The sequence below is a fragment of the Chiloscyllium plagiosum genome, unplaced genomic scaffold (genome assembly GCF_037043375.1).
Source record: "Chiloscyllium plagiosum isolate Xiang-an unplaced genomic scaffold, Cpla_swu_hap1 HiC_scaffold_27, whole genome shotgun sequence".
Taxonomy (NCBI): domain Eukaryota; kingdom Metazoa; phylum Chordata; class Chondrichthyes; order Orectolobiformes; family Hemiscylliidae; genus Chiloscyllium; species Chiloscyllium plagiosum.
Genome location: NW_028270165.1, coordinates 4,625,541 through 4,640,141, shown reverse-complemented (window position 1 = coordinate 4,640,141; position 14,601 = coordinate 4,625,541). Strand labels below are relative to the sequence as shown.

Genomic DNA, 14,601 nt, shown 5'->3' with positions numbered 1-14,601 from the left:
GTATTGCCTCATTCAGCAATTTCAACATATACTCTATATCCAAGTAGTTTCTCCCTGTTCATTTGCTGGGGAGAGGGAGGGGCCCAGTGGGGAAGAGAACGGAGTGGGGGTTGGGGGTGGGGGGAGGAGGGGGTGCGGGGGTGGAGGCAGTGTAGAGTCAACCATAGGCCAGACAGGGTAAAGGATGCAGCTGGGACGACTGAGTGAATCCTTTCCCACAACGGCAGTTTCCTTCCCGAAAAATGACGTGAGTGAATCAGATGGGGGTTTTCTTCCCCCTCCCCCCCAAAAATGGCTTCATCATTAGACTTGGAACTCCAGATTACTGACTGAATTCCAATTTCACCATCTGCCACAGCAGGATTCGAACCCGGGAGGCCGTGGAACTGGGTTAATACTCCAGTCGATAATGGCACTCAGCCGTCACTCCTTCAATGCCCCTGCTATGGCACGTGAACTTGCTGGTGCCTCTGCAGGTGGGAGGAGCAGGTGAACACCTTACTGCACCTGGGGCAACTGAAGGGCCTCTCCCCTATGTGGACCTGCTGGTGTTTCTGAAGTGTGATGGCCTGGGTAAAGCACTTCCCGCACTCGGGACAACTAAAGGGCCTCTCCCCCGTGTGGATCCGCTGGTGGGTCTGGAGGTTGGAGGCCCGGGCAAAGCCCTTCCCGCACTCGGGGCACCTGAAGGGCCTCTCCCCGGTGTGGGACTGCTGGTGTCTCAGCCAGGCAGAGGCCTGGGTAAAGTACTTCCCGCATTCACAGCAGCTGAAAGGCCTCTACCCTGTGTGGACCCGCTGGTGGGTCTGCAGGGTGGAGGAATCGCTGAAGCCTTTACCGCACTCTGGGCAGCTGAAGGGCCGCTCCCCTGTGTGGAGCCGCTGGTGGATCAGCAGGGCAGAGGCCTGGGTAAAGGCCTTCCTGCACTCGGAGCAGCTGAAGGGCCTCTCCCCCGTGTGGACCCGCCGGTGGGTCAGCAGGTGGGAGGAATCACTGAAGGCCTTCCCGCACTCGGGGCAGGAGAGTGGCCTCTCCCCCTTGTGGATTCGCTGGTGCCTCAGCAGGGCGAAGGAATTGCTGAAGACCTTCCCACACTCGTGGCAGCTGAAAGGCCTCTCCCCCGTGTGGACCCGCCTGTGGGTCAGCAGGGCAGATGCCTGGGTAAAGCCCTTCCTGCACTCGGGGCAGCTGAAGGGCCTCTCACCGGTGTGACTGCGCCGATGAGTCTCCAGAGCAGACGGGGCACAGAAGCCTTTCCCACAGTCGCCCCATTTCCACGGTTTCTTCACGGGGCGGGATTCCTCGGGTTTCTCCATGGCCGAAGCTTCAGCCGCACACAAACGTGGGTACAGCCCCACCCTGCCGTGAATTCCTCTTTCCAGGCTGTATAACTGTTTCAGGCTCCATACTCACTGCGCTGCAACGTAGGGTCTCTCATCCAGTCCCATTGATTCTGAAAATGTATTCAAGCCGGAAGCAAACGCTTTGCTCCTTCTCACAGAATCACAGTCAAAAATCATTGCAGTCCCGATGTCCCAGTGTCACTGTCAGACATTGATGTGAAAGTGAGGACTGCAGATGCTGCAGAGTCAAGAGTTCAAAAGTATGACGCTGGAAAAGCACTGTAGGTCAGGCAGCATCCAAGGAGCAGAAGAGTCAATGCGTCGGACATAAGGCGATTTTGAAATTTCCATCTTCAGATCTTCAAATACTCTGTAAAAAGAGATTACAAAAGTTATTACACTTAGTGCAGTGTAACAATTCTGAACAAGCAATTCTACTTTCTGCAGATTATACTTTTCTTTTGTTATTCCACAAAATTGAACGCACCATCCCACTCTCTCTCCCCCTCTGTTCTCACTCCACTCTAATTCTCAAGGTGCTGATTCAGGATCTTACAGATGCAACCAACAGAGTCATAGAGATGTACAGCATGGAAACAGACCTGAACCCAAGGAAAAGACTGTCTATTTATCCTATACATGCCCCTCATAAATTTGTAAACCTCTATAAGGTTATCCCTCAGGCTCCAAAACTCCAGGGAAAACAGCTCCAGTCTGTTCAGCCTCTCCCTATAGCTCAAATCCTCCAACCCTGGCGACATCCTTGTAAATCGTTTCTGAACCCTTTCAAGTTTCACAACATCTTTTCGTTGGAAGGAGACCAGAATTGCACGTAATATTCCAACAGTGTCCTAACCAATGTTCTGTACAGCCGCAACATGACCTCCCAAGAGTTCAAAATTTACATGAAAGAAGTCTTCGATAAGCATTTGGTCCTTAAAGTTTGACAAGGCACTGATGAAATGCATCCAACAATCTTGAAGGAAGGGACTTGGAGGAGGTGCCAGAACCACAGTCCAAAGATGTGCAGGGTCAGGTGAATTGGCCATACTAAATTGCCCGTAGTGTTAGGTAAGGGGTAAATGTAGGGGTATGGGTGGGTTTCGCTTCGGCGGGTCGGTGTGGACTTGTTGGGCCGAAGGGCCTGTTTCCACACTGTAATCTAATCTAATCTAAAAGACTGGAGAATTGCAAACATTGCAGCCTGGTTTAAGAAAGGTTGTAAAGTTAATCTCAGCAATTATAGAGTCATAGAGATGTACAGCATGGAAACAGACCCTTTGGTCCAACCCGTCCATGCCGACCAGATATCCCAACCCAATCTAGTCCCACCTGCCAGTTTAAATTTGGTGGAGAAGCTTCCAGTGATACTTATTCTGGTCAAAATTAGTAGTCACATGGAGAAAGGTGGATTGATTAGGAAGAGTCTGCATGGGATTTCTGACAGGGACACTGCATTTAACTAACTTGTTAGAGATTTGTGAAGACGTTACAGGCTTGATAAGGATAACACTTCAGCTCTCCTCTTTGTTATCCATCCTGGCTATCTTGGGGAGCCTGGTACCCCTATAGCCTTGACATTATTCTGAATGGCATGCGTTTGAGGCGATTAAAGCACCAAAGTGTGACTTCAGATTACTTGGCTACATTGGTGTCTCGGTTTTGCTATCCTATCTTTCCCATAAAGGCTGACAGAACAGGCTGTGTACAGGAGTCTGCTGGGCACCACCTTCATTAATCAAAAGGGAAAGAGCTATTGATTCAGCACCTCAGTAAATCTTGAAACAGTCTTGGCTCCTATGCACATGTTGGGATACATGTAAGGAGATGTTTATATTTTGCTTCTGTACTTAGAATTCAGAAATTGAAGCCAGTGCACATTTTTAAAATATTCAAGATATAAAAGTACAGAGGAGATCAATATTATACAACAATCCAACAACCCCGTCCCAAGACAACAGGCGCCTGACCCTCACAAAGCTGGCGGCCGGTTGCCCGGGCAACCCGAGAGCTCCTTCGCCGGTGAAGTAAACACTGGGCCTGTGGGGCTTTTATTGGAGGCCTGAGGCCTCCCCCTAGGAGTTTATAAACTCCCCAGTCTCCCTCCTCCCGCGGGTCCCAATCCTACCCTGTCTCACTGTCTCCTCTCCCCGGGGGCAGGAGCCAGGTCTTGGCGCTCGGGCCTAGCGACCTCCCCGGGATGTTCCTGAAACCTGGTCCTGTTCTGAAGGAGGATCCCCGGACCCGAACCACCTCCTCACATTCCTCCCGACACGAGCTGCCGGACCTGCTCAGCTTTTCCAGCGGCTCCTGTTCTTGTTCCTTCAGCCGCCGGCGCCATTCCTCTCCCACACTCAGTCACACTGTCTTTGTCGCCGCGGGACCTACACTGCACACAGGGGGCGTGGTCCCGACAACGTCGTCACCAACCGAGGGGGCGTGGTTAGGGAGCCCTCCAACCAATAGGGGACAATGGGGGTTGGTTTTCCCCGCCCCCAGCCACCTGAAAGGTGGGTTTCTTTTTAATTTTCAGCCTGTTCAGGAATGTTACTCCAGACCTTTGGAAAGCTGAAACATCAGGAAACTTCCAGACACAAACAAAGGGATTTTCAAAAATGAATAGAAATAGGTAAGGTAAATTACGAAAGAAGGAGGAGAAAGTGAGGTCTGCAGATGCTGGAGATCAGAGCTGGAAATGTGTTGCTGGAAAAGGGCAGCAGGTCAGGCAGCATCCAGGGAACAGGAGAATCGACGTTTCGGGCATAAGCTTTCCTGAAGAAGGGCTTATGCCCGAAACGTCGATTCTCCTGTTCCCTGGATGCTGCCTGACCTGCTGCGCTTTTCCAGCAACACATTTCCAGCAAATTACGAAAGAAGTCTAGCATAAATTATCAAAAGCTTCTGTTGGTCTGCCAAAGGGAACAGAGTCGCTAAAGTAAATGTTGGTTCCTTGGAAGATGAAACAGGTGAGTTAATAAGGGGAACACTGAAATGACAGAGCTGCTAAATCAATACTTTTCCTCAGTTTTCACGTTAGAGGACAGCAGTCCCATTCGTATTGGAACGAGCAAGTCAAAGGCTATAGAAAAGGTAGAACTTAAACAATCAACGTCGATAGGTACACTGTTAGGATTGAGGGCAAACAAATCCTCTGGGCCTGATGGCCTATTTCCTAGGGTACTAAAGGGAGTGCCAGTGGAGATTGTGGATTCATTAGTTACAATATTCCAAAATTCCCTGGACATGAGAAAGATTCATTGAGTTTATTTAATACAGAGATAGGTAGGTTCTTGATTGTCAAGGTGATCAAAGAAAGCGGGAGAATGGATTTGAGAAACGTTTCAGCCATGATTGAATGGCTTAGTTTCTGCTCCTATATCTTAGGATCTTATGGTTCCAGTGGATTGGAAAAATGCTAATGTAATGCCTGTATTCAGAAAGGGAGGCAGGCAATATGTGGGAAATTGCAGACCAGTTAGTTTAACATCTGTTGTTGGGAAGGTGTTAGGGTCAATTATCAAGGAAGCAATATCAGGACGTTTGAAAAGTCAAAACTCTATCCATCAGAGTCAGCATGGTTTTATGATGGGCAAATCAGATTTGACTAAGTTCTTCATAGATGTAACAAGTAGATAATAGGGGTCCTGTAGATGTAATATATCTGGCTTTTCAGAAGGCATTTGCTAAAGTGCCACAGAAAGCGTTAACTCGCAAGATTAGATCATATGCGATATGGGCTGATTTATCAGCTTGGATAGGTGGCTGGCTGATGGGCAGAAGACAGACAGTCCAAATTGATGGGTTTTTTTTCTGGATGGCAAGAAGTAACTAGTCAGGTGCCACAGGGTTGGGTCCTTGGACCCCAGCTATTTACAATCTACATCAGTGACTTGGATACACGTATAAAAGGCTCATTTGCCAAATTTGTGGATGACACATAAATAGGCGTGATGGTAGATTGCAATGAGGATATATGAACCTTTCAAATGGATCTGGATAGGTTAGGAGAGTGGGCCAAAATGTGGCAGATGGAGTTTAAGGTGGATAAGTGTGAGGTCATGCATTTTGATTAAAAACAAAACCAGCAAAGCAACCTATTATCGAATAGAGGGTTTGGGGTGACCTGGTGCAGAGGGATCTGGGTATCCTCATTAATGAGTCACAGAAAACTAGCATGCAGGTACAGTAGATAAGTAAGAAAGTGAATGCAGCATTCGCTTTTATCGCGAAAGGAATAGAACATAAAGGAAAGGAAGTGTTGATGCAACCAAACATAGCATTGCTGAAATTGCACCTGGAGGATTGTGCCCAGTTTTAAACTCATTTCCCCTTATATGGTTATGGTAGGGGATTTAACTTTCCAACCATCGACCAGGACTGCCATAGGTTTAAGGGTTTAAATGGAGAGGAATTTATTGAGCGTGTTCAAGAAAGATTTCTGACTGAGTATGTGGATATATATATGGAGAAGGTGCAAAACTTGACCTACTCTTGGGAAATAAGGCAGGACATCTGACTGAGGTGTCAGTGGGGGTGCACTTTGGGGCCAGCGACCATAATTCTCTTAATTTTAAAATAGTGATGGAAAAGGATAGACCAGATCTAAAAGTTGAAATTCTAAATTGGAGAATGTCTCATTTTGACAGTAATAGGCAAGAACTTTCAAAAGCTGTTTGGGGGCAGATGTTTGCAGGTAAAGAGACGGCTGGAAAATGGGAAGCCTTCAGAAATGAGATAACGTGAATCCAGAGACAGTATATTCCTGTTAGGGTGAAAGGAATGTCTGGTAGGTGTAGGGAATGTTGGATGACTGGAGAAATTGATTGTTTGGTTCAGAAAAAGAAGGAAGCATATGTCAGGTATAGACAGGATAGATTGAGTGAATCCTTAGAGTAGAAAGGTAGTAGGAGTATACTTAAAAGGGAAACCAGGAGGGCAAAAACTGGACATGAGATAACTTTGGCAAATAGGGTTAAGGAGAATCCAAAGTGTTTTTACAAATACATTAAGGACAAAAGGGTCACTGGGGAGAGAATAGGGCACATCAAAGATGAGCAAGGCAGCCAATGTGTGGAACTACAGGAGATGGGGGAGATACTTAACAAGTATTTTGCATCAATGTTTACTCTGGAGAAGGACATGAAAAATATAGAGTGTAGGGAAATAGATTGTAACATCTTTAAAAATGTCCATATTACAGAGGTGGTGGTGCTGGATGTCTTGAAACACGAAGGTGGATAAATCTCCAGAACCTGATCAGGTGTACCAGAGAACTCTGTGGGAGGCTACGGGAAGTGATTGTTGGGCCCCTTGCTGAAATATTTGTATCATTGATAGTCACAGGAGAGGTGCCAGAAAACTGGAGGTTGGTTAACGTGGTACCACTATTTAAGAAAGGTGATAAGGAAAAGCCAGAGAACCTGACATCGGTGGTGGGCAGGTTGTCGGAGTGAAACCTGAGAGACAGGGTTTATACATAATTGGAAAAGCAAGGACTGATTAGGGATTGTCGGCATGGCTTTGTGCATGGGAAATCATGTCTCACAAACTTGATTGAGTGCTTTGAAGAAGTAACAAAGAAGATTGATGAGGGCAGAGCAATGGACATGATCTATATGGACTTCAGTAAGGTATTTGACAAGGTTCCCCAAGGGAGACTGGTTAGCAAGGTTAGATCTCATGGAATACAGAGAGAACTAGCCCTTTGTATACAGAACTGGCTCAAAGGTAGAAGGTGGTGGTGGAGAGTTGCTTTTCAGACTGGAGGCTTGTGACCACTGAGGTGCCACAAGGATCGGTGCTAGGTCCACTCCTTTCTGTGTTTTTTATGCAAATGACTTGGATGTGAACATAGATGTATAGTTAGTAGGTTTACTGATGACACCAAAATTGGAGGTGTAGTGAACAACGAGGAAGGTTACCTCAGATTACAATGGGATCTTGATCAGATGTGCCAATGGGCTGAAGAGTGGCAGATGGAGTTTAATTTAGATGAATGCGAGGTGCTGCATTTTGGAAAAACAAATCAGAGCAGCACATCTACACTTAATGGGAAGGTTCTAGGGAGTGTTGTTGAACAAAGAGACTTTGGAGTGCAGGTTCACAGTTCCTTGAAAGTGGAGTTGCAGGTAGATAGGATAGTGAAGGTGGTGTTTGGTATACGTTCCTTTATTGGTCAGAGTATTGAGTATAGGATTAGAGAGGTCATGTTGTGGCTGTACAGGAGAATGTTTAGGCCCCTTTTGGAATAAGTGTACAATACCGGCATCCTGCCTCTTGGAAGGATGTTGTGAAACTTGAAAGGATTCAGAAAAGATTTACAAGGATGTTGCCAGGGTTGAAGGATTTGAGCTATAGGGAGAAGTTGACTAGGCTGAGGCTGTTCTCCCTGGAGTGGAGGCGGCCGAAGGGTGACCTTAGAAGTTTTATAAAATCATGAAAATCATGGATAGGGTGAATGGCCAAGGTCTTTTACCCCAAGATGGAGGAGTCCAAAACTAGAAGGTAGAAGCTTAAGATGAGAGGGGGAAAGGTTTAAAAAGGAACTAAGGGGCAATGTTTTCATGCAGAACGTAGAGTGTTATGGAATGAGCAGCCAGAGGTAGTGGTGGGTGCAATTACAACATTTAAAAAGGTGTCTAGATGAATAGTTCATATTTAGAGGAATATGGAGCAAATGCTGGAACTTGGAACTGAGCCAGATTGGAACATCTAGTCGGCATGGATGAGTTGAATGAAGTCTGTTTCTGTGCATGTGACTCTATAAGTCTATAACTGCTATGACTGAAACTAGACCTTTTTTACTGATAATCTTCCTGCTGGATTTTTTTAGTGCACCCAGTTTCAGTCGATTTCTGGTGGGGAAAATTGGCATATGTCCTGTATCCTGGAAATTCTGAAAAATAAAAATAAATAATTCTCTCTGTGAATGGTACAATCCACACCCAATGATGTGAATGGTACAATCCTCTCCTCCACAACCCTCCACCTTTGAATGATGCAATCGTTCCCCTCTGAGTGGTATAATCCTTTACTCCCCCACAGCCATTAAGGGTACAATCCTCCCAAATCTCAATGGTACGATCCTTTCCACACCACCCCGAATGAATGGTACAATCCTCCCCCTGAACTGGGATTCCCCAATCCCTTTCTGTTTCACATTTCCGAAGCCTTTCCCATTTTGAGAACAGTCTCTGTTTCTGGTCTTCCCACCAAAGTGCATAACCTCAGACTTTACCACATTGTATTCCATCTGCCCCTTCTCTGACCATTCTCCTGGCCTGTCCAAGCATTCTCAGCATGGACCCCTTTGGAACTCCAAAGACCCCTTTATGCCAACTCTCTGCCTTCTGCCAGTCAGCCAATCCTCTATCCGTGCCAGTACCTTGCTCCTACACCAGGGACTCTTATCTTACTTAGCAGCCTCCTGCACGGCCCCTTGTCAAAGGCCTTCTGGAAATCCAAATCACTCACGTCCACTGGCTCTCCCTTTGTCTAACTTACTCACTACCTGCACAATGAATCCTAATAGATTTGTCAGACATGACCTCCTGTTGTCAAAGCCATGCAGACGCTGTCCTGTTTTAACATGCACCTCCACATACTTCCCACTCTCACCCTTCATAAAACCTGTTAAGTTTACCCATTTTTACCATAAATACGTTGTTCTGCTCTTTAAAACGAATTCAAGTTTAAAGATTTCATATTATGTATGTACACTACCTTTGCCCTTCATAATATTTAGCACAAGGTATGAAACTGACTGTGACTGTATCAAGTAAAGGAGTTAGTAATAATGAGAAAGGAGTGGCTAAATATCTAAACGTACCCATGCAACGGTCAAGAAGGCACAACGACGCCTTTTCTTCCTCAGGATGCTCAAGAAATTCAGCATGTCCATAATGACACTCACCAACATTTACAGATGCACCACAGAAAGCATTGAATCTGGGTGCATCACGTCCTGCTACGGCAACTGCTCTGCCCAGGACCGGAAGAAACTACAGAGGTTGTTTGCACAGCACAGTCCATCACGGAAGCCAACCTCCCACTCATGTAATCCATCTACACTTCTCGTTGTCGTGGAAAGGCTACCAACCTCAAAGACCCCTCCCACCCCGGGATTGATCTCCTGCACCATCTTCTGTCAGGCAGAAGATACAGAAGCTTGAACACATGTACCAACAGGTTCAAGAATAGCTTCTTCCCTGCCATTATTCGACTGCTGAATGGTGCTCTCCAATTTGAAATCTAATGTTGCTTCTGCGCACCTCTTGTGCAGCTGTAACCCTGTATGCCTCACTCTGTCTAAGCGCAGTATGACCTGCATGTCCTTGGTTTGCTCGGATCTGACTGTACTGCTGATAAAACAAAACTTTTAACTCTGCTTAGGTACATAGCACAGTACAGGCCCTTCGGCACTCGATGCAGTACCGGCCCTTTATCCTACTCTAAGATCAGACTGACCTACATACCATTTATTGTACTAACTTTCATGTACCTATCCAAGAGTCGATTAAATGTCCCTAATGTATCTGACTCTACTACCACTGTTGACAGTGCATTTCACACAGCCACCACTATCTGAGTAGAGAACCTACTCTGACATCTCCCTGAAACCTTCCTCCAATTACCTTAAAATTATGCCGGGAGTGTGGTGCTGGAAAACCATAGCAGGTCAGGCAGCAGCCAAGGAGCAGGAGAATTGATGTTTTGGGCATAAGCCCTTCATCAGGAACGAGGCTTGTGGGCCGGGGGTGCTGAGAGATAAATGGGAAGAGGGTGGGGTTGGGGACAAGGTAGCTGAGAATGCCATAGGTAGATGAAGGTAGGTGTATGGATGTGTGTGTGTGTGTGTGTGTGTGTGTGTGAGAGAGTGAGAGAGGTGGGGGTTGGGGTGGCAAGATGATAGTTCGGAGGGGGTTATGGTGCAGATAGATAGGAAAAAATGATGGACAGGTCAGAAGGGGCAGCGCCAAGTTGGAGGCTTGGGACTGGGATAAAGTGGGGGAGGTGAGGAAACTATTGAAATCCACATTTGTCCTGTGGGGTTGCAGGGTTGCAAGGCAGAATATGAGGTGTTCCTCCTCCAGGCATCAGGTAGTAACGGTTTGGCGATGGATAGGTTGGAGAAGTGGGTGGAGCTGATAGATTGAAAAGTTGATGGACAGGTCAAGAGGGCGTGCTGAGTTGAAGGCACGGGACTGGGATAAAGTGGGGGGGGGGGGGGTGGAAAATGATGTCTAGCATCTGCAGTCCTCATTTTCTCCTCCTTAAAATTATAGACATTTGTAAGGGGCATGGATAGGGTGAATACCCAAGTTCTTTCCCCAGGTAGGGGAGTCCAGTACTAAAGGGACATAGGTTGAAGGTGAGTGGGGAAAGGGATCTGAGGGGCAACATTTTCACGCAGAGGGTGGTGCGTGTATGGAATGAACTGCCAGAAGTGTTGGAGGCTGGTACAATTACAACATTTAAAAAGGCATCTGGATGGGGATATGAATAGGAAGGGTACAGATGAACATAGACCAAATGCTGGCAAATGGGTCACTAGATTCATTTAAGGTATGGACTGAAGGGTTTGTTTCAGGCTCTACAACTCTATGACTATGTCTACATAGTTGAAACCAATTTCACAAAATGAGGAATAGGTCATTCACCCCTTACAGCCTGTCCTGAGCTGTGGCCTAACTGCACATATTCCAGTGCAAGTTTCAGAAAGATTTCAGCAGCTCTTTTAAAAAATTGAAATGTGTTTAGACTTCAATGATGTTTCTGAATATATCATTTTAGCTATTCTCAATTTTAAAGATAAGAGTTTCAATGCTGATGAAACGATGCAGTACCTGTACTCCTTAAACATTTACAATTTCTAACGATACTAGCTACTCATTCACTGCTCCTTCTGATACACGACATTAGAAACTTGGTGCAGGAGGCTGGAAGAAATGAGCAGCTTTAAAACAAAAAACCATCTGGAGCTCAAAGCTTTCAATGAGAGTCTGAGCCCAGCAGTAAGTTCAGGTAACCTTTATTGTGACCCAACGTTGTTACAGCTTCAGATCTCCCCCAGCAAAAAGATGTAGAGAAAGTAGCTGCTTTTTAAATAGCTCAAGGTCAAAGCACACACACTCCCCCGCCCCGCCCCGCCCCCCCCACCCCACCCCCACCCCACCTCACTTTCTTTACTATCGGTCAGCACAGAGTTGTCCCTTTTTAATTGGATCCTTGGTACAGCCTTAACCCGTGGGGCCGGGAACGGGGGCAGTGTGGAGTGAAACAGACTGCTGTGGGTCTGGAGTCACGTGTAGGCCAAACCAGATAAAGGATGCAGCTGGGACGACTGAGTTAATCCTTTCCCACAACGGCAGTGCCCTTCCCTAAAAAGGGCGTGAATCAGATTGGGGTTCTCTCTCCCCTTCCCCCCCACCCACAGAAAATGGCTTCATCGTTAGATTCTGACCGTATTCCAATTCCGCCATCTGCCGCAGTGGTATTCAAACCCAACAGATCCCAGAACTGGGTTAATAGTCCAGTCGATAACGGCACTCGGCAGTCGCTTTGTCAGTCCCCCTGCGATGGCACGTGAAGTCGCTGGTGGCTCCAGAGGTGGGAGGAGCGGGTGAAAGCCTTCCCACACTCAGGACAGCAGAAGGGCCTCTCCCCCGTATGGACTCGCCGGTGGGTCAGCAGGGAGGAGGAATAGCTGAAGGCCTTCCCACACTCGGAACATTTGAAGGGCCTCTCCCCTGTGTGGACCTGCTGGTGGGTCAACAAATTGGAGGAACGGCTGAAGGCCTTCCCGCACTCGGGGCAGCTGAAGGGGGGTCTCCCCCGTGTGGACCCGCTGGTGCCTCAGCAGGGAGTAGGAATAGCTGAAGGCCTTCCCACACTCGGAACATTTGAAGGGCTTCTCCCCCGTGTGGACCCGCTGGTGCCTCAGCAGGGAGTAGGAATAGCTGAAGGCCTTCCCGCAATCAGGACAGCTGAAGGGCCTCTCCCCTGTGTGGACCTGCTGGTGGGTCAACAAATTGGAGGAACGGCTGAAGGCCTTCCCGCACTCGGGACAGCTGAAGGGGGTCTACCCCGTGTGGACCCGCTGGTGCCTCAGCAGGGTGGAGGAATCGCTGAAGGCCTTCCCACACTCGGGACAGCTGAAGGGCCTCTCCCCCGTATGGACTCGCCGGTGGGTCAGTAGGGAGGATGAATCGCTGAAGGCCTTCCCACACTCAGAGCAGCTGAAAGGCCTCTCCCCCGTGTAGATCCGCTGGTGCCGAAGCAGGGCAGAGACCTGGGTAAAGCCCTTCCCGCACTTGGGACAGGAAAACGGCCTCTCCCCGGTGTGGATGCGCCGATGAATCTCCAGGTCAGACGGAGTACGGAAGCCTTTCCCACAGTTACCACACTTCCACAGTTTCTCCATGTCCAAAGCTTCAGCCACAAGCAAACGCATGTACTGCCCCTCACTGCTGTGAGTTCCTCTTTCCAGGCCGTATAACTGTTTCAGGCTCCACTCTAGTACGCAGCAACAGTAGGGTCTCTCATCCAGTCCCACTGATAATGAAAATGTACTGAAATAGGAACTAAAAAGCTTTGCTCCTTCTCACAGAATTGTAATCAAAAATCGTGGCTGTCCCAGTCGATTGAGTGACTGTCAGATATTGACGTGAAAGCGAGGACCGCAGATGGGGGAGAGTCAGTGTTGAACAGTGCGGCGCTGGAAAGGCACAGCAGGTCAGGCAGCATCCGAGGAGCAGAAGAGTCAACATTTCAGGCATAAGGCCTTCATCTGTTCATTTTGAAACTTTTGTCTTCGGATCTTCAAATACTCTGGAAAAAGAGATTACAAAGTCATCACTGTCAGTGCAGGGTAGAAATTCAGAACAAGCTATTCTAATTTCTGTGGAGCATTCTTTTTTGTTATTCCACAAAATTGAAAGCAACATCCTTCTCTCCCTCTCCCCCTCTCTGTTCTCACTCCGCTCTAAGTAATTCTCCTGAAGGTGCTGATTCAGGATCAGAACAGCAAAAACGTCAAGATTTACATATTGGATAACTCCACCTGAAAGTTAACATCTTTCACAACATTGGGATACTGCCGAGAGTGAGTAGGTCTGATGTTGGGAAGCAAAACAAAATGTGTCAATTCAGGATGAATTGGGAATGCAGCTTGAGGAATAACCAGACACGTCAAGGTATTAACACAGACACTAGAGAGAAACTGAACAGAAGAGACGTGGCAAACCTTAGTAGAAAGCCAGAATCATTAAGATATACCGCACAGTAACAGACCTTTTGGTCCAATTCGACTATGCTGACCAGATATTGTAAATCAATTTAGTCCCATTTGCCAGCACTTGGCCCATACCCCTTGGCCAATCCACCCTACGTTGCACATCCCTGGACACTATGTGTAAGTTAGCATGGCTAACCCACACAAACCTGCACCTCCTTGGGCATGATGGGTACTTTAACATGTGCAATCCACCCTCACCTGCACATCCCTGGGCACTATGCATAATTTAGCATGGTCAATCCACCCGAACCTGGGCAAAGGTTAAAAATCACACAAACCTGGGTTATAGTCCAACAGGTTTATTTGGAAGGACCATCGTTCAGAGCACTGCTCCTTCATCAGGTGGTTGTGGAGAATAAGACCATAAGGCACAGAATTTATGGAAAGACATTTGTGGCCTGCCACTGAAATGATATATCGGTCAAATCTGGATTGTTAAGTCTTTCATCTTTTAGAATGGATTGCAGGTATCATTAATATGTAAATCCCAGAACTTCCTGTAAGGCACCCTCTCAAGATAACATAAGGCTTTACAACAAAAGGTGGCATCTCAGCTCAGACAATGCATTAAAGGTATGAGGTCAGAGTTTGCCTGTATCTCAGTCGTGAGTCAGACTGGTTCTATTTTCAAAGCCGGAATTTATAAAATATTATCTGGATTGACTGCCTGCATGAACTGCCGAGTCTCATCCACCAGCTGAAATGACTGGATAGGGAGGGCTTGATCCCCACAGTGCAATGAATTCCCACTTTCCACCAAAATCCCAAATATCCATGCTCACTCAGTTGCTCTCTCACAAATCAAATATTTCATTGTAATTTCTTCTGCTCCCAGTAAGGGCAAAACATCTTTGAAAGTTGCTCTGAAAGTCCAGTCTTCACAACCACACTCCTGCTTTCACCGAAGACAATTAGTCATACAGCACGGAAACAGACCCTTTGGTCAAACGCGTCTGTGCCAAA

General features: G+C 47.2%; 1 pseudogene; it reads right to left on the bottom strand.

The window, feature by feature from the left end:
• Nucleotides 1-138: 138 nt before the first annotated feature.
• LOC148142916 (uncharacterized) lies at nt 139-13,078 on the bottom strand (annotated as a pseudogene).
• Nucleotides 13,079-14,601: the final 1,523 nt, after the last annotated feature.